We start from the raw sequence: 26,552 nt of genomic DNA, 5'->3' as shown, positions 1-26,552 counted from the left end.
GAGGTAGAAACTTGAAGGATAGAATAGTAAAAGTCACCTCAATCCCTCCCTGGACCAGCATACATGGCTCCATTCTAAACATCCGAATGGAACTTTCCCATGTAATGATTGTGAGGCCTGTACTTTTATCGGCAGGGGGGATTGTTTCCAAAGTGCTTCTACCGGGACTTCTTACAAAATTCATGACTACATTAACTGTAAGTCTATGAATTTGGTCTATATTGCCACATGCAATTGTCCGTTAAACTACGTCGGTAAGACGACGCAACAGTTTAGGAGACGCATCTTAGGACATATAGGCAATATCAGAAGGGGAGAAAAAACACCACTGGCTAACCACATGCGATCTAAACACGCAGGGGATGAATTAAATTTCAGGGCATCGAACTCATTCGTACTTTTGACAGAAGAGGAGACGTCAATAAAAAGGTCCTACAAAAAGAAGTACAGTGGATCTATAGGGTTGACTCAGTTGATCCGAAAGGTCTGAATGAGGTACTCTCATTCAATTGTTTTCTCTGATATCGGTTTCCTAGAACATCCATTAGCCATATTTATTCTATACTATACAATTTACATTTGGATTTCCTTACCTTTTTCTTAACACTGGATTATTGTAACATTATACACAATACTGCTATACCATCACAGATTAATCCCCTTATGAATAAGCAGTGATTTGGCAGATAAACAGCCGGTTTATATATACCTGACTCACGCGGGGATCAAACTTGCAACCTTCAGGTTGTAGGCGAGAGCTTACACTCTGTGCCACACAAGGCTCTTTACAATGAGAGCATCAGTACATCATTGTTGTTCATATGCAGGGATCCTTTATCAGCGCTTCCATCTCCATGACAACCGTTACACCAACGCATCATTTCGTTCCAATGCAGGAACGCACCCACGTCATCACTATGGGTTATGCCCATACATAACATCCTAAGATAACGAGCGCCCCACCGCGTCACTATGCTTTACGTGGCGACGCGCAATACGTCATCACGCTGGAGGTGCTATTATAGGAACGAGCGCTCTGCCCCGTCACTACGCCGCACGGGATGACACATTGACGTCACCACGCTATAGGAGATGTATATACTATCCCCATAGCAACGAGCGCCTCGCTGCGTCACCACGTCGCACGGAATGACGCGCTGACGGTACCACATTGTAAGCTATGCATACAATCTAATCAATCTGCACAGATTTAGCCCATAACGGGCGATCGCTATGCCAGCTACTAGTAGCAGTATTACCAATAGGTAAGGAACATGTACATTCTTCCTTTAAGACTGTGTTTTGCCCATTCTCTATCGCTCCCAATGTGACAGCGATAGTTAACGCCTCCATTTAATTTTATTGGTCAATAAATTGCACACCCATTAGAGGCGTAGTCCATTAGGTGCTATTTAATGGACACCTCACCCTCTACCTTCATTCATCTCTAGTCCACCATCAGGGCTAGAGATACTGCTACACTTTATATCTCTACCTCTCTAAGGGGCTTTTGCTCCTAGCATTTTAATAGGGCTTCTATCTTACTCTATTAGTGCTATTATCTCTAGAACAGACCTCTTATCCTTTGCCTTATACTCACATTGGAGTATCTAGGCTCTTTCAATCATTTTTGAGGCTATTTCTATAGAGTTAGGCAGGGATTTATAGGAGATTTTTTTGACTTTTATTAGTTCTTAGTGCGGGGCCTTAGTACTCTGTAGAGTACTGAAGGAATTAGTGTACTCTTTGGGGCTCTTACCTCATAGGATTAGACCACTACCTTTATCTAAAGTGTGTCTAACTCCAGGCCTCATCTCCTATTGTAGCTTAAAGGGAAGGATACATCAGCATCCTATTGCTAGTTCATTATATTTTCTTTGGGGTTAGTGCGACGAATAATCTTGAGAAAAACAACACGTATATTCTTATTGCACTACTTTGTTCATAGTAATATCCAGTACTTACCGCATAAATAATTGGTTCCTGATGAGTCATACAACTGACAGAAATGCGTTGAACCTGAATTTGAACCAGAATCTCTAGAATACGAAACTTACTAACAGACTCGTTTTACCCTTAGTAGTCTATAAGCTGGCAATTCTAAACTGCCAGTATTTCGCTAGTAAACCTGTATCTCTATAAAATACTAAACTTGTAAATGGACTTTTCCTAACCCTTAGAAGTTTGGAAGCTGGCTTCTCTAAACTGCCAGTATTTTCTTAGTGATATTTGGATCTGGTTGATTGATAAATCAAGTTGCCTGCACATCCATAGAGGCACATAACCAGCAATCCATATCCTTCTTTATGTTGTCTTGTCTTTCTCGTTTTGTGTATGGGGCACCATATTTTAATTAATTAAATAAAAGTTAAATTTTAAGGGATCATTCCAGTGAATATATTCCATTTTCTTTATTGATCCTCCTGCCTTAGTAATTCGAACAGATGGACAAGAGGCAGGCAAAGAAATCTAATACTTGATTTTTTACAGGTATTAACCATAGGCCTACCTGCATTTCATGATGTAAAAAATTACTACAGATTACAAAAAGATAGAACCAATTTTGCATTTTGACTGTCATATTCGTGTTTAGCACATAAAAATTGATAGGGAATGGCTAATTTTATTTCAGTAACATGACTTTTGTAAAAATGTGTTGACCAGTGTTATCATTCTTTTAATACACTAATATACTTCAGTATAGCAGTGTACTAATAAGCCTATGAAGCTCAGCCAGAGACTGACCCTCATAGGCCACCATAGCTGGCAGACCCAGAGGCTATATTGCCACAGCAACCAATTGGAATCTTGCAATCAAATCATGGGCATCTGATGGGTGGGAAAGGGAGCTACTTTGCACATGTAATGGGTAAAACAGCATGGATACATGGTTTCTTTAGACCCTGCTGATAGAGCAAATGCCTGGATTCTGATGCAGCTGCCGTCAAAAGACAGTGCTGTAGAATAAAGCCCTTCAAAAGCCACCATGAAAAGACATACAGCCCGTCATAAAGGGTTTAATATCTTACACTTCTCCAGTGAGCACAATAAGAATCCCTCTTTGATGTTTATCAGCCCACTGTAGAAGCTAACACAAGGTAATTTTTCAAGACACAAATAAAAAGAAACGCTTTGGATACACTTGCACCGAAATTTTAATAATAGTAATAGTCCACAATCTCATCATTATATTTTATTCCACCCATGTTTTCCTTCCAATTCCCAATTTTAAGCCTTATCTACCTACTTTATGTATTACATATTTTTTCTGTTTTACTCTTCTGGAACATTTAATTACTTTTTAGAAAACCTTTTTTATAGCATTATTTCTCCTTTTTTATACAATTGTAATACAGTATATGCAAAGATATTTTATCCACATTTACATTCAGATTATTAATATTTCTCTCCATGATTACTTCCTGCCTGTCCATATTTTGTTATTTTATATCATCAATTATCTCACGTTTTACATACTGCATTTACATTTTGTACATTAATTTTTCAAAAATTGTTATCACATTGCTTATTCCCCCTGTCCCTATCCATATCTGCATAGCTTTTCACATTTTTAAATTGCGTTTTTTTTATATTGTGCCTATCTTAATATTGGTTTTTTTTTTCTTACATTGTAGTTTTATATATGTTCTGACTTTTCCTTGCTTTCATCAGGGATTTCCCCCTTTTTTTATAGTCTTTAATCTCTCAGTGACCAAGCCTGTTTGCACCTTAAGGCCTTAGTCACACGGGCGTAAATACGCGCAGATTTTTTTTTTAATTGTCATTTTTTCACATTTTCAACTGCAATATCTTAAATATCTGCAAACATAAGATATATATTTCCATCTGTTTACTTTATTCTGTACACACATTGGAAAAACATCCGTTTTTTTTAATCATTTAGGAGACGTACAAATTTAACATTGATTTTTAACATTTTGAGGAACATTTTCTTTTCCTACACCAAGCCAAGATTGCAAAGGCTCATAGGTGTCAGAATGATAGATACCCCCACAAATTAGCCCATTTTAAAAACTACAACCCTTAATGTATTCTTGAGCATTTTTACCCCACAGTTTTTTTTCAGGAATTAATGCAATTTAGAGGAGAAAAAATAAAATTTCATAATTTTGCAAATATGCCATTGAAAAGACAGGATTTTTTTTCTATAGTGCACATGAAATGAGGATTTTCACCCAAAATGGGTACCCCTGTTTGTCCTGTGTTGAGGCATACCCATTGTGGCCCTAATCTTGTATCTGTATGTACAACGGGGCCAAAACTGAAAGGAGCACCCGGTGGCTTTCAGAATAGAGATTTTGCTTGAAGGTGTTTTATTGCCCACTTGAAGAGCTCTTGACCAGCCAAAACGACGGAGAACCCCCACAAATGACCCCATTTTGAAAACTAGACCTCTTTACAAATTGATCTAGGAGTGTACTGCATATTTCAAGCCCACAGTTTTTGAATGAATCTAAGCAAAGCAGAAGGAAAAAATTACGATTTTCATTTTTTTGGCAATTATCCCACTTTTAAAACAGTTTTTTTTGCACAGCATACATAGGAATGAAGACTTTCACCACAAAATAGATCCCCCTGTTTGTCCCATGTTCAGAACCATACCCATTGTGGCCCTAATATTATGTCTGTATGCACAATGGGGCCCAAACCGAAAAGAGCAGCCAGTGGCTTTTAGAGCAGACATTTTGCTTGAAGGTGATTAAAGCCCTATTGCCCACTTGGAGAGCCCTTTAGCAGCCAAAACAACGGAGAACCACCACAATTGACCCCATTTTGAAAACTAGACACGTTAACAAATTTATCTAGGAATGTACTGCGTATTTTTACCCCACAGTTTTTGAATGAATCTGAGCAAAGCAGAAGAAAAAAATTATGATTTCAATTTTTTTGCCAATTGTGTATTTCTAAAAACAATTTTGTTTGTACAGCACACATCTGAATGAAGATTTTCACCCCAAAATGTATCTCCCCATTTGTCCCATTTTCAGGAACATACCTGTTTTGGCTCCAATCTTATGTCTGTATGCACAACAGGGCTCAAACCGAAAGGCGCATCAAACTGTGTTTTATCTTTTATGTAATTGCTATTATTCATGGGATAACGGCAATAACGTGAACAGGGACCGCTCACTGCAGCCCTCGGTCACTGCTACAGGCTCTTGGCTACCTTTAGTAGCCAGGAGCACGGTGACTTTAAATTTCTCAGGCCCTCCCAGCTTCTACGCTTATGTCCGCCATTTTGCTGATGGGCAAATGTGCCGAAGTTGAGAAATAGGGGCTTATAAAGATCCCACTCACGGACATAGGCCTTAAGTAATGTCCTCTCCCCTCACGGATCGGATCCGTGATTAAAGGTAAAACTTTAACTTTTTTTACTTTCACGTCATCAACATTTTCTATTGGAAAACAGTGATCACGTGACCAGAGACTGCATACTGTGGACACCCGTGAAATCTCCAGGCTCTTGGCTATGTTTGGTAACCAGGAGCAGGGGAATTTTAAATTACCCTGGCAATCTGCGACTTTTGCATATGCGTCCACCATTTTGGCAGCGGACGCATGCTCACTAGCCGTGGTGAGGTCCACGTATAAATCCAGGAGCCTTAGGTACTTAATTTTATCTCCCCTCATGGATTTGATCCATGAGGGGAGATGAAACTTAAACTGCGGGACATCGCAGAGGAGCCGGGTCAGTACTTTCAGCTGCTCTGATGGATCTGATCCATCAGGGCAGCTGAATCTTTAACTTTTTTAAACTTTTTATTGACTTTTATATGATCGCCGGCATTCTGTAAATGCCGGCGAACATGTGACCGGGGTGGGGGTCCCACTGCCTGGGATGACAGCTCTAGGTTGCCGGCTACTGCCGGCAGTATGGAGCTGTCATGTCCTCAGCTTGCAGGGCCTTAATCCTCGCAGAAAGCATGTTTGTACATCCTCATGGAGTAAGGCCCAGCAAGCTTGGACATCACCATCATATAGGGGTGATATAGTCATGCTTTTTATATAACGTTTTCATTTGCTGCAATTTCCTACATTTTTAAAAACGTCACCTTTTTATTTCACTTTCGGTATTTGGCATACATGCCATATGGCAACCCCACACTGAACACATGCCAGAGACTTGCATTTCCAATGTCGGCATGCCATTTCCGGTTGTTGGAACGCACGCCTGCATGTGGCACCTTTTTTTGCTGTAGCAACTTTTTCTTAAAGCTGCTAGTCAATAACAAAATCTAAAGTTATATATTTCGTACAGATTAATTGACTGCTAAAAAATAGGAACTGCTAGATGAAAGAAATATCATATTGGCGCATACAGAGTAGGTTCCAAATACATTTCATTGTTATGTAAAGACTCCATTTATCAGTACATAATAGCCCCTATATTAATCTTCAGTAAAAGAAAAACAAATCATATTAATGGAGTTAGAAAAATACATCATGGTTCAAATGTATGCGGAAAAGGAGATGCCTTCAATTAATCCAAAAGGATACTTGCTATGCAACATGAAAATCCATCTAGCTTCTTATTGCAAAAGCTTTTGGTCCAGGTTACCTCCACATGGGTCTGTTTTAATCAGACTCAAGTCCCAAAATTTCAGGTATCCAATATCATTATGATATATAAGGTAATCAGTCTAGTCAGGGCCGTGTCAGTGTTGGTACATATGAAACAATGAAACAGTTGTATTGTATTACCAACATACATTTTGGAACACACACTGTGCAACATAGATCACACCAGTATCTTACAGTTAGTAAATTGTCTGATGTAATATTTCTTTTGATCAATATGATTAATAAAGAATTTACATTGTATTATGAAAGGACATAAGGTACAATTACCGCAAGGATAACTCTCAGTGGGAATGCTTATTTTGAAAGATGGCGGGTGCCATCTTTCCCAGAGTAAAAGATTATTTCTAGCCATTGGTTTACCTTAAATTTTGGATTGGACATAACCTAGCATGTTGAGAGAAATATTTATATTTAATTTGCTGTGAAAAAGCGCAATAAAGCTAGAAGAGAAACTTTGTTGTGAAAGTGACTTTACTCCAGTGCCAACCATTTTATGATAAAAGATGGTGATCCTAAGTGAATGAGTACTTCCCCAGATGTCACATGGCATAAATGTCACACTTTAGAGGCAGAACTTTGTCCTTATTTCTGTGGATGCCCGGTGGTCCAATAATTTGGGGATGTAACTATATCCTTTACACCACACTGCATATGCCCCCAGAATTCCATCATGGACAATTTTTGGAGATATGCAAACCCTGATAACCAAAGGTGTACTAAAGGGTGGTTTAAATTACATTTTCAGATCTTCTGGCAACCACCAAAGGAGATTTAGATAAACGTTGGTTCAGAAAAGGATCCAACAAGTGAACATTCTTAAATTACCTGAATATTGTCAACATTTCCTTCCATTGTGCATTATATGTTATAATCAGATGTACCTCATGGTCTGGGTTATTATTTGCACTTCAGCATTAGGACATAGTAAATGGTTTCTCAAGATTCTCTTAGCCTCTTGGTAACCTTTTTTAATCTTCTTATTAGTAGTTAATGCAAAATTCCAGGTTATACTAAGGGATTCACTGACTTTTTATGACAACAGTATGTATAAAGAAGACAACTATTATAACAAATGAAAAAGTAAAATACACTGACTCAGCAATAACCTGTCCTTGGATATTACTTTAAAATAAAAATTATTCCAGCCAGGCAGGGAGCTTCTTTAAGAGTGCACTGCCAATCAAAAAAAATGTGAGGGTTGATCATGCTACTGCATCCTACATTCAGTGATGTCCACTACACCAGAAAATCTGCGCCTCAGATTCAAAACAAGAGTCCCCACCACTACAGAAACACATTGTAAAGTGATTCTATACTTTACCCCCCACCCCAAAAAAGGAAAAAACACAGTGCAGAATTGTAACACCAAAGGTGTGACACCAAATCAAATTACTCTCATGAAACCCTAAACTCTACTGCCCTCTAGCATCTGAATGTTAGAGATGTTGCATTTAAATTGCTGATAAAGGGGTAACGTAGTGATTTGGCCTGTCGAATTTGCGTGAGGAACAAGCAAACAAACTGCAAAATGGTAAACATTCTTATCAAAAATTAGTATTTAATCCTCTTATTTCTTTCCAGCATGTCCAATTATATCGGGCATTTTCCTCCTATGGAGAGTGCCTGAGTACTGAAGTCATTTTAGTCTGCTCAAGGTGCTATTACAGGTTCCTTTTGAATCTCTCGTTTTCGATACTTGGCTATCTGTGACTACATTCTTTTTTCTGCTCTTGACCCTGGCTGGTTATACCTTCTACAATTCTGTCTGCTGCCTGCCCTGACCTCTGTCCTGATTCACTGTGCTGAACCTATTCTCCATGACCTGACCTCTGGCTTGTTCTTTGTACTGAAGTATGCCACCTGCCCAACCCAGACTGTCAAACTACACTCCTGTTCTCACCCTCAGGTACTATGACTAGGCCACAGTACTAAGACCACTTTCTGAATAATAAGTTGGAGTCCCCACAGCAAAGCGCACAAGTCCCCACAGCAAGCGGAAAAGTTAAAGATTTAAGATCCACTTGCCTCAAGTGTCTTCTCAGAAAGCGAAACCAGTCTGTGGCTCAGTGGATCCATGTCCGCTGATCCTGACAATAATAATGCTCAATCCATGTGTTGAATAATCCCAATTGTATGTAGTTTATGATTAACTTATTTCCATCTAGGTATAATGCAGTGTAAAGTGGGTACAGACGTAATTTAAGAGAATATTTTAATTTCTTTGTGCCAGGGTTGCATAATACTACACTTAAAAGATGTATATGACTCTAAACTTATTATGTGTTACAGTATAATTTTTATAACGTTTTTAATTTGTCTGTCGGGTGTTATGGATTTCCAAATCATTTTGTATTAGGAAAGATATTCCCATCAAGCAACATTTGTATCTAGATATGGTTTTATGCTATTGAAAACAATATATTATGTTCATAATAACATGTCCCCCATGCCTTTATTTTAAATGATTTACGGTGTTAACTATTCTACTTCAGACATAAATGTTTTGTGTAGTAAAAGCTCATGGAAGTCCTTAAAGTGTTTGTTAACTTATACAGTACATTCTAATTAGTTTGGCAAACCTAATACAGCTCACATTTACTGACTAACAATAATAAAATTGAAGTACCTGCTAAATATCCAGAATAATTAAAGAAATCATTTTTACTCTATTATAATTAGTTAATTCGCTTTACAAACATTTATTAAAATGAATTCACATTTTATTATTCCATAGGTAGTTACACAATAGCTTTTAGAAAAAAGAAATAATGAAAAAAAACCTTAGTATCCAGCCCTTACCAATTAAGATGAAGACTCCCTGAGTAATATCAATCTAGAATAGACTAATTAGGTTTGGTTTGATATCCATTCATTTCTTCTATTGCCTTTGAGCAAATTGTTTATTAGAGAAAGTTATTTCTCACAAATCAAATCAAACTGAGTAGACCATTATATTTGGAAGAAACTTTAGCCATCAGTCAATTAATCCATCATTTTCTCAAGACACTATTGTTTAACAGACAAATCAAATTATCAACAATTTAGATATCATGTGATTCAATTAAAAAGTACAATTTATTGACAACTTTTTTAGGGGGATATTCACACACATTCTGCTACAGAAAATCAGTTTCATTCATCTCACTTCTTATAAGTAGGAATCTGAATTTTCTTTTCATAAGAGTGAATTAACATGTAAGGAGAGTACCTACAGACATGGATCAGACCACAAGAAAACCAGGACTCAAGACTGATGATAGTGTCAGATAGAAGTCAGACAAGTACCAGCCATAAGCAAAACATGGAGCAGACAGAACTCAGACATGAGTCAGACAAAATTCAGACATGAATCAAGCAGAATAAACTGAAGGAGATAAAATGAATGAAATATAAAAACACCCATAAAGAACACATTAAAAGACGTACAAAACATGTACAAAATTCTTACTGGAAAAGAACCCATTCATAGTCATATAACTCAATAGCGTTACTACAACTGACCACCCTATTATCGTTCAGTATAGAAAGAAAATATATATCTCAGACAATACAAAAAAATAATTGGCTTCTTCAGTCAGAAAATAAATCTCCCCAATTTTGACTAACCCAACATCTTATTCTTGAACTTATTAGACTTCAAAATTACTTGTCCTAGACTCTATAATAAAAAAACAATGGCACTACGACAAAGTGAAAAATAAAATTTTCTAAAAGTAGCCTAAGCATTCATACTAGAGATGAGCGAGCGTACTCGGAAAAGCACTACTCACTCGAGTAATTTGCTTTATCCGAGTATCGCTGTGCTCGTCCCTGAAGATTCGGGTGCCGCTGTGGCTGACAGGTGAGTCGCAGCGGGGAGCAGGGGAGAGCGGGCGGGAGAGAGGGAGAGAAAGATCTCCCCTCCGTTCCTCCCCTGCAGCTCCCCGCTCCGTGCCGGCATCCAAATCTTCAGGGAGGAGCACAGCGATACTCGGATAAAGCAAATTACTCGAGCGAGTAGTGCTTTTCCGAGTACGCTCGCTCATCCCTAATTCATACTGGCAATTTTCCTTGTGCGAGTTTTGTCCGATTATGAAATGTACAAAATTCCCCCATGAATGTGATTTTTCTCTGGAGTCGATAGTCCAAAAATTACCCATTATCTTTTATGAGAGCATAAAAAAATAGGTATGAAGTTGCATACAATTCCGACCTGTTTTTAATGCGTTACTATCACACTGACCAAAATCTCACTCACACATGTAAATATAGCCTTATTCCTATAAAACACAGTTACATAAAAATAATTAAATATAAGGTTGTCATTGAGGTTCCTATGGGCCAGACTACCCACCCAGAATATTCACCTACTTTCTAACTGGGCCAGTCTTTTACTCAAATCACCTTCTCTTGTACCCAGATAAACTCTGTTTATCGCTCTAAATCATAGTAGCTGAGAGTCAACGGAATTTTAAAATGCTTGGAGCTAGTCTAAATTTTAACAAATCTTCACACTCCATAGCTTTTTCCACATTCCTCACATTCTTTCTTATGCTTTCCAGGCTCTGCTAATCAATCCAACCTAGATCTTCTTGCATGGGGGGAGCACATATTACGTTACTGTCTCAGTATTACATCAATTATATTGTGTAGTATTGAAGGTATTTACCCCTTCCTTATCCATAAAAGCATTGGAACATGGTTTACAATGGAAAGCAGCCCAATCTTGGGCCCCCGTGGTGTTATTCGTGGGGACAATATAATGACTGTATGTAAATATTCTCTTTTCTATCTGGGCTCAGACCACCATGAAGACTCCTTCCAGTCATGACTCCTTGCTATATATTCTCCTCTAGCTGCTGCTGCCCCAAAGTCCATCTTTTGTTCCTTTTTTTTTGCAACATTCTCACTGACAGATATTTTAGTTTAGAACTAGAGATAAGCAAGCAACAAAATGCTCAGGTGCTTGTTACTCGAGCCGAGCTTTTTGTAATGCTCGAGAGCTTGTTTCAAGTAATAAACCCCATTGAAGTCAATGGGAGCCTCGAGCATTTTTCAATGAAGCCGAGGCTGCTGCCGGCACCCCTGAATTGCTTTTCATAGAAGGGTTTTACATATAAGCCCTTCCCTGAAAAACAAAAATTTTAGTGTAAAAAATTTTTTTTTAAAACTTACCTCTCCACCGCTATAGTGTTCTCCATGGGGATGCAGCATGCGGCAGATGTTTCCTTCATCCCGCTAGTAAAAAGAACTCCCTGCTGCTGCACCTGCCACATCTGTGACAGATGCAGCAGAAGAATTCTTCAATTCCCTACCGCAGCTGTCACACATGACAGCTGCGGTAGAGGATCCAGCTGCAGGCTTCCTGTCATTGGATTTCAGGAAAGGGCTTCAAATATAAGCCCTTCCCAGAAAAAACAGTAGAAATAGTGTAAAAAAAAAAAAAAACATACTCAACTCCCTTCAGCTGCCGGGGCTCAGGTGCGTCTTCTCTCCACTGTCCCCGACTCTGTAGTGCGGATCTATCAGCAGGTAGAGATTTAAAAAAAAAACATTTAAAAATACTGTGAAAAAAGCCCCAAAAATGCAATGGAGCAGACTTTCTATTAAATATATTTTGTACACTTCAGAAAAAGTGAGTGAAACGTCATAAACTAAGCCAAATAATAAGTGGCATAAAGTTAGACTAGACAGTCTAAATATACAACAGATTTATCATATGGTACGAGCCCCTGTGATAAATCTGGAGCATTTTAACAATGTATGTTCTAAGATTTCACTGTCTCTTTATTAAACAGTACTATTATATCTGCTCCAATGTAACTGATAATCGTCCAAGGATGTTTTTTGTGTCATTTTTAAATGTGTGTTTTGATCATAAATTCTGCAGCGAGTTGTTACTCTACTGTATAACAAAATATTGACTAGTCTACATTGGTTTCTCTATAGGACAAAAGTGTCAAAGAAACTCACAAAATGCTGCAAAATTACAAATGCTTGACAGACATAGCATTTTTACAAGCATTTTAAAGCACTGTAAAAATGTGTGAAGAAGGCTTAGGAGTTTTTTTTCTATTTGTTATAGTTTACCTAAATTCTTTTTTATTCTTGTGGTACATTTGTATTGTAAGTCGTATGCAGGAAGAAAGAGGCAGAAGCACAATATCTGCTTTAAAACAGTGTAGTTAAGTCAATATCAATAATTAATTTCCCCTGTAATTGCCCAGCTTTTGTATTTGGAAAAACATTGCACATGTTAAGGATTTATTGACAGGAAAAGATCTTTTCAATTCCCTGAGTGAGTGGGAAACTGGAAAAGTACTGGACAGAGTATATATTTCAACCAGGCTTTTAAACTGGGTAAGATAAATTCCCAGTAAAGTCTATTTTGTTAAATGTAGGCTATTTTATTAATCCTTTAATTTCTTTAACACCAAAACTTTCAGGTAACTTTTCAGACTAAACTTACATGGGTGTGTACATGAAGAATAGCACTACTCTGTTACATGCAATGGCGTAACTAGAGAAGGCCCATAGCAGACTTTTGAATGTCAGCCCTCTTTGTCTCAAGCATTAACATTTCCTAGCAAAAATCACAGCAAATTCACAAAAGTTAAACCACGTGTGTCAATTTTCTGATGTAAAAAAGAATTGAAAGTTTTGGCTTATGTTACATCTGCCCAAAAAAATTCAGAAAAAGGTGAAAATTATAGCTCAAGACTATGCCGGCTCTTAGCAGGCATAGATTTGCACAGACTGGCAATAATGCCCCAAACTTATTAAGAGGCTTGAATTTTTTTAAGACTCACATAAGACTACAGCTACTACTAATTTGACACATATAGAATAAAAAGCAATACAATACACAACATTTACAAACTTTCAATAAAAGAGGCAAAAGTAAACAAATGTAAGAAAATGTAGAAAGGAATACATGGATTTATAGCAATGGTAAGGTTCAAAGAGAGAAATAATGAATCTCTGCGTGCCACATGAAGCAATATTTATGAAGAATATTTTTACGAAGGGCATAGATTTTTTCATAGGAATTATGTTTCGATATAAGGGAGATCATGTGAACTTCCAATTTCTAGCTATACTGTTTTGCAGAAAGGAGTATATGATAAATCAGTTTCCTGAAGGGAGAAGATATTGAGTTGCAGCTTAGCAAGAGGAGCACCATTGCAAGGTCATTAGACATAGTCACTCCAGATATATTCCTTGTTAAAGATAGTACTCCTTCCCAATAGGAGGTAAAAAAAACTGACCACTCAAAAAAAATGTGGATTATGGAATCAGGGTGGATGCAATTCCTCCAGTATAAATTACTCAGACCAGAGAAACATTTAGCGATTTTAACTGGAGTAAAGTATCATCTTGTTAGAAGCTTGTAGAGAACCTCTATAAGAGAGGAGCGAAGGGAAGATTTGTTATTACACTCCAATGCCGAGAATCGTTGGCTAAAGGAAAATCTATTAAAAACGTCTCTTTTCCAATATAGAAGATGAGTTTTTTTTATTTGTCCAGGTCTGCCGACAGCATGCTCTATATCTGATATGCAAATGAGTGACAACTTAAAGAGTTTTTGAATATTATACAATGTAGTTTTGTAGGGATGACAGCTTCAAATGTGTTACATATTTTTAAAAGGGAGCAGATCTGGGGCAATTTATAAAAATCTGGACACAAAATTCAAAATTTTGACATAAGCTCAAAAAATACCTTAATTTTATCTTTGTGGACAAGATTCAATATGTAAATGACTCCTTTCTTAACCCAGATTTATACCCTCAAGTCAGGAACAAAGTACTCGAGAGTCTCCAGAGGAATTATTATGGCTATTTTCTCAATGCTTTGAGTTTTTTCTTTAAAACAAAACTTCCAAGCTTGCATAGTTGCCAACATAAGGGAGGGGAGAACTTCATAGTTGCCAACATAGGGGAGGGGAGAACTTCTCCAGGAAAGGAAGAATATGAACCTTTACACCTGAGGAGGTCAATGCATGTTGAATTACAAGTGATTTTACTGGCCTATTGTCTTTAAGTATAGTTCTATAAAAGACCAACTGGAGTCTGAGGAATATGTATCCCAATTTTTTAATTGGCTAAGAGCTGTAGAGTAATAGTAGGAGCATACTCACAATATCACCCTTCCCCCAATTTGTGGTGAAGGTAAGTAATAGATGAAACAACCCTGGGTTTTTTAATATTCCAGATAGCATTTAAGAGTTGTGTTTGGAATTTTCTTATTATATAGTGGGGAATAGTGACAGGGATCATGCAAAAGTAATAGATAATTTGGGAAGAATAAGCATCTTGTAAAGTACAATAACCATGAGGTTTAGTGGCTTGAGAGATTATTTAATTCAATTTGAATAGAAGACAAAAGAGGCAGGAAGCTTACAGGAATAAGACTTGCTAAAGGAAAGAAGTTTAATCCCCAAATATGGAATGTTGTCTTGCTGCCAATGGAAGGAGAATTCAAGCTGGATGGATCTTTCAAGCTCTTCTGAAACATTAATGCCAAGTATTAATGATTTGCTAATATTAAGTTTATAGTAGGAGATTTGGCTAAAGTGAACAAGAGAGTTATGTTTCTCTTAAAGAAGAGAGGGAATCTGAACGAAGTAATTATTAATTATCCGCAAATGGGCTTATTTTGTGTTGCCTAAGACCAGCTTTAATACCTTTGATGTTAGAATTTAATATGATAATTTCTGCAAGGGGCTCTATTATTAGGAAAAATAATAGAGAAGACAAGGAGCAGTCTTGCCACGTACCATTGGTACTTTTAAAAGACTTTTTAAAAAAACATTCACCCACACCTTGCCCAAGGGGGCACAGTATAGAGCTTGGATAGCAGTGAAAATATGGCCCTAAAAACAGGTTTTATGGATGCAAACCCCAATGGAGCCTGTTGAATGCCGTCTCTGTAGCCAAGGCAAGAAGCAGGAAAGGCAAATAAAGCGCCTGGCCTCTGAAATGAAATTTTGGTTACGTGCATAGGAATTATGTGATCATATAATTTGTAATACTAGTTAGCAAATCTATGTGGTCTAGAAGTTTTGTGATACGTATTATTTTTAAAACTTCTGAGGGAAGAATGAAAGAAGTCAGTTTTGTAAGATAATTTGGGGCGATAGTGGGGAGTTTGATTTTTTGAAGGAACTCATTTATCAGAGAATGTGTAGGTCGAGAAGTAGGTCGGTAATCTTTCAGGTTATATAATTTAGAGTAGAAGTCACTGAATTAATTTGCAATATGTTGAGGATGAGTGATCTTAGTAACTGAATTCCCAGATTTATAAAGATATGGAATTTTTGCTTTGGATTGCCTACATTTAACTGTAGCAACCACTAATTTTGAGGGTTAGTTATAAGAGGAATAATATCAGGCTTGAAAGAATTTTAAATCTTCTAACAGCAAATTTGTAGGCTTATTACATAGTGTAAGAAGTTGATCATGGCAAGAATTAGAGGGAAGGGTTTGTAATGTGAGTTAAATTTTATTAATTTATGCAAGAAGATCATTTTAGTTTTTTATGTTGGGAACTAATTTTAAAATTATTTGGTGGAGTGTCTAAGGATACGGTTAGTGTAATAGGGGAATGATTAGACCAAGTAGATGTGTCAATTGAAGAAAAAGTGATTAGGAGAAGTGTCCATCTATCTACCAAGAATAAATGGGGTACTGTTAGGGAAAGTGAGATGGAAAAAGACCTAGGGGTAGTAGTTGACTGTAGACTTAACTGGAGCAATCAATGCCAATCAGCTGCTGCAAAAGCAAATAAAGTCTTGAGGTCCATTAAAAGAGGTATGGGGAAAGGGACGGGAACATTATTCTTCCACTATATAAGACACTTGTCAGGCCTCACATAGGATAAGGAGTACAATTTTGGACACCGGTGTTCAGAAAAGATGTTGCAATACTAGAGGGGGTTTAAAGAAGGGCAACTAAATTACTAAATGGATTGAGAGGTCTGGGATACCCAGAGAGGCTATCAAAATTGTGATTATTCAGCATGGGAAAAAGATGGCTTAGGGTTGACCAAATAACTATGTATAAATATATTAGGGGACAATACAAAAATTGCTCCCATGATGTGTTTATATACCCAGGACTGGGACAGTAACAAGAGGGCATCCTCTACAGTTAGAGGAAAGAAGGTTTCATCCCCAACATAGAAGAGGGTTCTTTAGGCCGGCTTCACATGGCCGTGACGGGCTCCGCCACGGAATTCCGCGGCGGAGCCCATCACGGCGCCCCCCCCAGAGACCCCAATACTTACCTCTGGATCCGGCGTCCTACGTCCCGCAAGACACTTTGGTGCGCATGCGCAACAGAGCGCGTGACGCGCTGCAGCATCATGTGATGCGACGGCCGCGTCATATGACACGCCCACAGCGTCACATGATGCGCCAGCCGTGTCATATGATGCGGCTGGCGGTAGGAGGGGAAGCGGTGTGCTACAGCGGAAGATAGCATGACGGACGGCTTCCATTGACTGCAATGGAAGCTGTCCACGCGTACACCCGCGGCAAATAGAGCATGCCGCGGGTGAGGACGGGTGATTTTACGGTGCAGAATTCCGCGGTGGAATTCCACACCGTAAGCATTGTGCGATTAGGTTCAATAGAACCTAATAGCTGCGAGCAACGCAGCGGATTTCCGCCGCGTGTAACGCAGCGGAAATCCGTCCTTGAGAAGGAGCCCTTACTGTAAGAGCAGTGAGACTGTGGAAGTCTCTGCCTGAGGACGTGGTGATGGCAAAAGTGTTAGAGGAGTTTAAGAGGGGACTAGAGGCTTTTCTAGAGCATCTATGATATTACAGGATATAGACATTAAATAACCAATGGGGTTGTTGATCCAGGTCTTAGATTCAGGTAGGAACTATCAAAACATTGATCCAGGGATTATTTTGACTGGTATTATGAAGTCGGGAAGGAATTTTTCACCCCCAAATGGGCTAATTGGCTTCTGCCTCATTGGTTTTTTTGGTCTTCCTCTGGATCAACAAGGGGGGTGGAAACAGGCTGAACAAGATAGACACTGTCTCCCTTCAGCCTAACATACTATATTACTATGTAAGTCTATTTGAGAGAAAGATTTGTGTCAAGTGGAGTAGAACATATATTCTGTAAAAAAGGCATTTCAGCAAAAGGTATTATATAAGGCTTATTTATAGAGCTAAGGAGACAAGGAGGAAGCTATGCAGAGGATTTTAGTTTTGTTGTCTATAGCCTCTTTCCAAACAAGAAATCTTTTATATGGGGAATTACAGGGAAAATGTGCTCAAAAACAGGAACAAAGTTAATAAATTATTTTTAAAAGCATCCTAAGTATTCCCTGTCAGAGGTACATATCTTATGGAAGTAAAACAGTTAGAAACAGGAGAAAACCAATGTGATTAAAAAACAAACAAGGGCAATAGACAACAAAAATAAAGCATTTCAATTATGAAAACAGGAAGGCAGTGAAGAAGCGCTAAAGAGAATAATACTAACCCTAAACTGTTCTTCAATCATATAAATAGCAAAAAGGATAAAATTAAAAGTCTTGGCCCTTTAAAGTAATGACGAAGGAATTGTAGAGTATGATGAGGAAAAAGCAAATCTCATAACAATTTGTTTCCCCACAGAATTGAAAAAGGAAAGAGAAATGTTACATAAAATGCAGAGTGACAGAGTAAACTCTCAATTAAATGTTGCCTGCGTAACCCAGAAAGATGTGTAGTGATACTTTCATGAGACCTTCCAGGCATGGACAAACCAAGATGGCCTCACTGCTTCTTTGACTACCAGAAGCACACTGTGTATTAGTAGTGCATCAGCAGCCTAGGACACTACATGCTGCTCTGATTGGTCAGTGGGCAGAGCTGGACAATTATAACAGCATGTGGTATGTTAGACTATCAATGCACTACCGATGTACAATGCGCATCTGGTAGTCAAAAAAGTAGTGTGGCCATCTTAGCTTGTATAAGACCAAGATAAAAATGGACGAATTACCAGGTCCAGGTGGTATGCACTTCCAGGTTCTAAGGGAATTAATGTGAAAGCAGACTCTTGCTTTTTTATATTTAAGGACTCTATTCTACAGGTGTATAGCATATGTGGTGCAAATATTAACTAAGAGGTCAAAAAGGGAATCTGAAAATGTTTGAAGAGATGCTAGTTTAGAATATCTCAATGAAAATAAATGTATAACTCCACATAAGCATGATAATCCTGTCAAACTAATCTCATCAGCTTTTATGTAGAGATAAGTTTCAGACTTGATCAAAAGTCACGGAATCTCATATATCTTGATTTTTTTCAAAGCATTTGATGTTGTGCCACATAAAAGACTGATAAAATAAGAATTCTTGATATGGAGGAAAATGTCTGTAGGTGGGTAAATAAATGGCTCAGGAAAGAAAACAGAGAGTGGTTATTAACAGTGCATACTCAGATTGAGTCACTAAATTTCCCAGAGGAGCATTGCCTTATAAGTCTCCTTACTTAGCTTTTAGGTGTCCCCACACTCCTTCTGGGTGCTGTCCTTGAGGAGAGACTATACTATCCCCTGATCCACTCATCCCCTAGGTGTCTTCATGCACCTTTTTGTGTGCTCTCCTTAAAGAGACATGACACCACTTCTGACCCACTAGTATTAGTGGAATACCATAATGGGCCTTATTCTCTATATATTTAGTAACAACTTTGTAGAAGGATTGCAAGATAAAATATAAATTTTTGCAGATGATGCTAATCTCTATATTTTTATTATTATTATTAGTGATGAGGGAACCTTTGAAAAGTTCTGGTCAGGAGGTTTGGCGAATTTCATGAAAAAGTTCAGTTCAATTCAAATTCATTTGCACCAAACTAAAAGTTCAAAAAAAAACTAAAAACTAGTTCTGAACAATTACTAACTATGTGGTGGTGGTTCTTCTATGAATGTGGCTTAGTGGTTAGCACTTTTACATTGCAGTGCTGGAGTCTGAGGTTCAAATCTCACCAACGACAATATCTGTATGGACTTTGAAAAACTCTATGCAGATGTTATCCTCAGTCAGATTTGAACCTATGACTTCAGCACTGCAAGACAACAGCAGTAACCTCTGAGCCAATACACCTCTTTTTCCTATTCCTGAGGAGAGGAAGAAAAGAACAAGAAGAAATAGAAAGTAAATATATAAACTCCACACAGATGTTGTCCTCAGTCAGATTTGAACCTTGGATTCAGCACTTTTTTGTTCTCGTCCTTTTGTTTATATACACCCTTACCTATCCTTATTTCTTTTTTACCTGATGAAGATGCCATTTTAGTGCCATAGAGTGTAGTATCAATAAAATAATCTTTTCAGTCATGCTTTGTCTCCCTAAATAATCTTCACTGGCACCAATTGATCCTGCTGTTTTCTTCCGCAAGTGGATTGTGTCTCTTCTCTGGGATGTATTTAAAGCGCTATTGTACCATCATTCCAGTCTATATGTAGTGTACACTATTGAATTTCATGCTCTCGATTTCTCTTTTTAGACTGTTACCCCACGCTAAGAGTAAACAAGTAGGCTGAAAAGCTTAGTTCAGCTTGGAAACTTTGAACTCTGGGCCAAGGAATAGTTTTCCTTTACTTTTACCTAAACATGAAACTATCTTTTTGACCCCTAATGGCCTATTTCATTATACAGGAAAGTCACTTGAATTACATGAAGCACTCGCCAATTTCTTAAGACGAATGAACTGAATTTTCAAGCCCCATTGCAGGAAGCCTGGAGTGAGCCTGTTATTCCCCTTCAATTCCAGTACATACTGTTATGGCTGCACAGTGTTTGACCAAGCTAACGATGTAGTAGTGCTAATGCAACTCATGTTTGCTCACTACTAAGTTAGAGAGGTGCCACTATCCAATTTATGTAGTGTGCAAAGCCATTCAAAGTGAATGGTGGCAGTCGTGCTACGTAAATAGCGTAGCAGCACGCTGCATGGCACAGCCGTAAAAATAGAGCACCAAACGTCTGGTTACATCTGCTGCTACATCTGTACATCAGCGAGAAGAGAGTACAAACTTCTCATCCTGTAACTGTTATGATTGCTGTTTCCGAGAGAACGCAGTGTGGTCACTACTGCAAAAAAACTGTGGCAGACAGGACGGTTCTTTTGTTTTCTATTTGTGGCACAGAGTCAGCTGTTAGAGACTGTCGTTAGTCCAGGCTAATAAAACCATGTTTGTATCCTATACTGTATTCAGTCTTGCTGCAAGTGTCTACAGATAAAGTGCTTGGAAGATAAGACAGATCCCTCAGCACAAGAAACAAAATGATCATAAATGCAGTATAACCATTGAACATATTTTATATCATGCAATCTTTAATTATAAAATGAAAAACTGCATGTGGTGCATAAAAAAAAATTGGACCTGTAAAAATTCATCAAGGATTCATCCACTGATAAATTTTTACTAATAGTATAGAGATATAGGAATTATTGCATCAGGAAGGTGATCAATGGCCTCAATTTATTCTGGTAATCATAACCCAGCTTTTGGGGGGGATTTGAAAACTGTCACTAAAAATGTATGAACCACATGATTTCTAAAAACAGAGGGGGGTGTGAGTGCACATAATTTGGTAGGGCTGTATGAATTAAAAAATGATTCATTTAGGAGGGTTATTAATGACCTCAATTAATTTAGGCAATAGTAGTCTGGGTCACTTGGACGCTTCTTGAGATGACTTGTTTTCGTTAAAATGCATGAACCGCATGACTACTACAAATACAGGGATGCTGTAGGTGGCATTTCTTTCCAGAAATAGACAGATGAGTTTCTGACCAAGCCATATTAAGAGCAATGCCTACATTATTTTTTTATTCCTGGGATCCTTGTGGGGACTCTATATTCTTGAAAAAAGAGACGTGGGCTTTTGTACAGCAAATTGTCTGACATAAAGATTAGTTTGCCAGACAATCAATTCCTGGATCTGACCACCACAAATTAAGGAGATTATATCAAGTAAAATTTGTGACATCCATGTTTATCTCTGGAATGGATAAAAATTGTGGTATTGGTGGGGGGAATGAAGTTTCAGGATCCCACAGAAAAAACAGAATTAGCACATGATGAGCCAACAGTGGTAACTGTTCATGGGGTCCAGTGGTAGAAGCAGAGCTTGTGTCACTACCATCTGCATAAATTTCTGCCTCTGAAGCGGTGTTGGGGCAAAACAATGCGTTGGCCTGCAGTGTGCTGTACATCATATCATATAGTGATGAACAGCCCAGACCTCTAACCTTTTACAGATCATGTTTGAGAGAGTGATTACGCATGTGGCAGTGTTATTATCACTTTCTGATAACCTGACACAGCATAGGACTGCAGACTGATCTCTCCTCTTCACTGCAAAGGAAAAAGAGAGACACACAGCTCTTGTCCTGGCCATGGTTTCAAAATAACTTTCGTGATTTCTTTGATAGATTTATCACAGATAACATATGATCAGGATCAATGATAATTGTCCCTCACAATTGCTACTAGAAGCAGCTTTGGCACAGCTATGCTACTATATACATGGTTGCCATTGTGATTAATAGTAGGGGGCTGGGAGCAATGGGGGTGTGAAAGTATTGAATCATATTGTGAGAGTATTGAATTTTATTTTATGCAGTAGTGTTGTGTGCATAATATTTGTGCCCTGTGCATAGCAAGAAGTATGTGTACAAAAGATGCATTGTAGTGAAATTTTACTATCAGGGTCTCAGACACTGAGCATGCAGTTTTATCATAATTAACCTTTGTAATGTTTTACTAAGAGAGAAGTATCACACATCCTGTAGACTTCAATTGTTGGCTTGTTGATTTTGTGAGGGAGCTCTTGCATTGCAACAATAAAGCAGAAAAGGTTGGAAATGTCACCTGAGTGTTTCTCTTTTTCTTCTCCAACACATCGAATACTGATTGAGGGTGGGGTCACATGAGCGTGTTTTCACGCGTACATAGGTGCACACCTATGTACGAGCAAAAACACGCGTGGATGCAGCTGTATGCAGCTGCGGCTGCTGCCGGAGGCTCGATTGAAAACAATGCTCTGCCGGCACCCCTGCATTATTTTTCAGAGAAGGGCTTTACATATAAGCCTTTACTGAAAAAAGAAACATTTTAGTGTAAAAAAAAAAAACAGACAAAAAAAACTTACCTCTCTGCCGCTGCCGTGACCCCCGCGGGCATGAAGAACACATTTGCCACATGCGGCAGATGTTTCCTTCCCCACACGCTAGTTAAAAGAATTCCCTGCTGCTACATCTGCCACATCTGTGGTAGATGCAGCAAAGGAATTCTTCAATTCTCAACTGCAACTTTCACACACGAGAGAATCCTGCTGCCGGCATCCCCATCAATGACTTTTCAGGGAAGGGCTTCATAAGCCCTTCCTTGAAAAGCCATTTAAAATAGTGTAAAAAAAATAAATACTCACCTCCCTTCGGCTGCCGGGGCTCAGCCACGACTTCTGCCGCTGTCCCCGACTCTGTAGTTCTGAGCTATCAGCAGCCTGGGATTTAAAATCCCCGCCTGCTGGTAGCTCTGATTATGATTCGCTGAGCGCTTCATCTGTTTCCTCAATGTGGACACACAATCACAGTGCAACCAGCATCTGGCTGCTATGAAAACTATTAACGCAAGGTAGTTTGGCTTCACATGGGCATAGTTGCATGTGTAAAATATACACACGCAATACATAGACAATAGAATCCATTGATTTCAATGGTTTCATTCTCACTTCCTGATTTTGCATGCACATTTTCCCTATGGGCAAAAAATTGGACCTGCTCTATCTTTCTGCACATTTGCACACCGAAAATCCCTATAGAAGTCTATAGGGAGGGCGCAAATGCGTGCAAAATCCGCATTTGCGCAAGCACCACGCATTCACATGGGCGGGGGAATCACCCCGCCATGACTTAAATGGCTTTTTAGCCTAATATGGTGCTGGTGATTGATTCTGAGCAACATTTAGAGCATACCTACAGATGCAGATGTGCATGTTTGCGCACCTACCATAGACCTTAACGGGGCTCTTTCGTGTGCAAATGCACACAAAATAGAGCAGGTCCCAGATTATTCCAGCAGTGAAAACAATGGGAATAAAAAAAAAGTGAGGTTGAACCCATTGAAATCATTGGGCTCTATTCACCGCATTAGCAAAATCATGGCATATCACGTTCATATAAATACATGCTAATCACATCTAAATGCATGCTAAAAAGGAAGAAAAATATGTTTGTCAAATGGAAAGAAGGGAGAATATCGAAAGAAGAATATAATGTGGTCTGCAGAAACTGTAGGGCAAGTGTCAGAAAAGCCAAAGCTAAAAATGAATTGAGGCTTGCAATAGAGGCCAGAAGCAATAAAAAAGGATTTGGGGGTATGTCAGCAGCAAAAGAACAGTCAAAGATGCTATTGGATGCTTACAGGATGAAAATGGTGAAGTTGTTAAAAATTATGTTGAGAACGCCAAACTTTTAAATTCTAATTTTTTAATTTGAAATAATTTGCATCTGTTTTCTCTCAGAAAATAGATGTAACCTCAACTGATCTTCTCTATGTATTTGGGGGAATAAAAGAATGCACGCTATCTATAAACGGAGAGATGGTGAGGGAATACTTAGATAACTTAACTGAATTCAAGTCTCCAGGTCCAAATGAATTACATCCCAGGATATTAAAGGAAGCAGCAGAAGTAAATGCTGAACCATAGAATCATAGAATGGTAGAGTTGGAAGGGACTTCCAGGGTCATCGGGTTCAACCCCCTGTTCAGTGCAGGATTTACTAAGTCATCCTAGACAGATATTTGTCCAGCCTTTGTTTGAACACTTCCATTGAAGGAGAACTCACCACCTCCCGTGGTAACCTGTTCCACTCATTGATCACCCTCACTCTCAGAAAGTTTTTTGCTAATATCTAATTTGTGTCTCCTCTCTTTCAGTTTCATCCCATTGCTTCTAGTCTTTCCTTGTACAAATGAGAATAGGGCTAATCCCTATGCACTGTGACAGCCCTTTAGATATTTGTAGACCGCTATTAAGTCTCCTCTCAGCCTTCTTTTTTGCAAGCTAAACATTCCCAGATCCTTTAATCGTTCATCATAGGACATGATTTGCAGACCGCTCACCATCTTGGTAACTCTTCTCTGAATTTGCAAGCACTCACCATAATCTTTGAAAATTCCTGGAGAACAGAAGTCCCAGAACACTGGAAAAGGACAAATGTTGTCCCTATCTTCAAAAAAGGGAAGAAGATGGATCCAGGAAACTACAGGCCTGTGAGCCTAACTTCTACACCAAGAAAGATCTTTGAACAAATTATTAAACAGCATGTATGCAAGTACTTGGATGAGCATGGAGTAATTAACCAGAGCCAGCATGGATTTGTAACAAATTAGTCTCTCCAGACTAATTTAATTTCCTTCTATGACAGAATCCCTGACTGGTTTGATGAGGAAAATGCAGTAGATGTAGTATATCTTGACTTTTGTAAAGCATTTGACAAAGTACCTCATATCATACTTATTGAAAAAATGACTAAATATGGGATTGACAAGGCAACTGTTAGGTGGATTCAAAACTGGCTGAGTGATCATACTCAAAGAGTGGTCATAAATGGCTGGAAGAATATGTCAAATGGGGTACCGCAAGGTTTTGACCTTTTATAAATGATCCGGAGGAGGGAATTGAGGGGAAACTGATCAAATTTACTGACAACACAAAGACAAAGCTAGGTGGGATTACTAATACTAGAGATGAGAGAGGTTTCAAAAAGATCTTAAAAAGCTTGAACAGTGGGCGGTGACTAACAAAATGGTATTTAACAAGGAGAAGTGCAAGGTCCTACATCTTGGCAAGAAAAATGAAAAAAACACATACAGAATGGGAGGAATTGGGCTAAGCAGCACCTGTGAAAAAGACTTGGGTATACTAATATATCATAGACTAAACATGAGTCAATAGTGTGATGCAACAGCAAAAATGGCAAACACAATTCTGGGGGGCATTAAGAAAAGCATAGAGTCTAGATCACATGGGATAATTATTCTCCTCTACTCTTCCTTAGTCAGACCTCATCTAGAATACTGTGTCCAGTTCTGGGCACCCCAATTAAAAAGACATAGACAAACTGGAGCAAGTTCAGAGAAGAGCTACCAGGATGGTGAGTGGTCAGCAAATAATGTCCTATGAGGAATGGTTAAAGGATCTGGGAATGTTTAGCTTACAAAAAAGAAGGCTGAGAGGAGACTTAATAGCTGTCCACAAATACACAAATATCTTAAGGGCTGTCACAGTGCAGAGGGATCAGTCCTATTCTCATTTTCACAAGGAAAGACTATAAGCAATGAGATGAAACTGAGGGGAGGAGACACAGATTAGATGTTATGAAATACTTTCTGACAGTGAGGGTGATCAATGAGTAGAACAGGTTGCCACAGGAGGTGGTGAATTCTACTTCAATGGAAATCATCAAATAGAGGCCTGATAGACATCTGTCTGGGATTATTTAGTGAATCCTGCCGTGAGCGGGGTGTTGTACCCTATGACCCTGGAGGTCCCTTCCAACTCTACGATTCTATGATCTGTTTAAGCCCTGAGGGAGTAAAAAAATTACTTAAATCATAGGAGACATATTAAAACAGAAAGGACAATTAGACATATTGAGCAGTCATTTATAAGGATAGCTGCATGTATGGCACCTTCATAGGTGCAAAAAAAAAAGGTAGAATGAACCCAATAAAATCAAGAACAAATAACACGCTCGTCTGTTTAAGCCCTAATGCTCCAAAGAAAGACTGTTACATTACCACTGTATATGCAAAGTAAAACAAAAAGTATAGAAGCAGCACTCCCTCCTATTCCACTAGGGTGGGACCACAATGCTGCAGAGCCACGGAAACAGGAACCCGGACCCTGGTTGCAAGAGAGCAACCATGAAAAAATGAGG

Source organism: Eleutherodactylus coqui, chromosome 2, assembly GCF_035609145.1.
Source record: "Eleutherodactylus coqui strain aEleCoq1 chromosome 2, aEleCoq1.hap1, whole genome shotgun sequence".
Classification (NCBI taxonomy): Eukaryota; Metazoa; Chordata; class Amphibia; order Anura; family Eleutherodactylidae; genus Eleutherodactylus; species Eleutherodactylus coqui.
The sequence above is the reverse complement of the archived record's forward strand: the minus strand, read 5'-3'. Positions refer to the sequence as shown.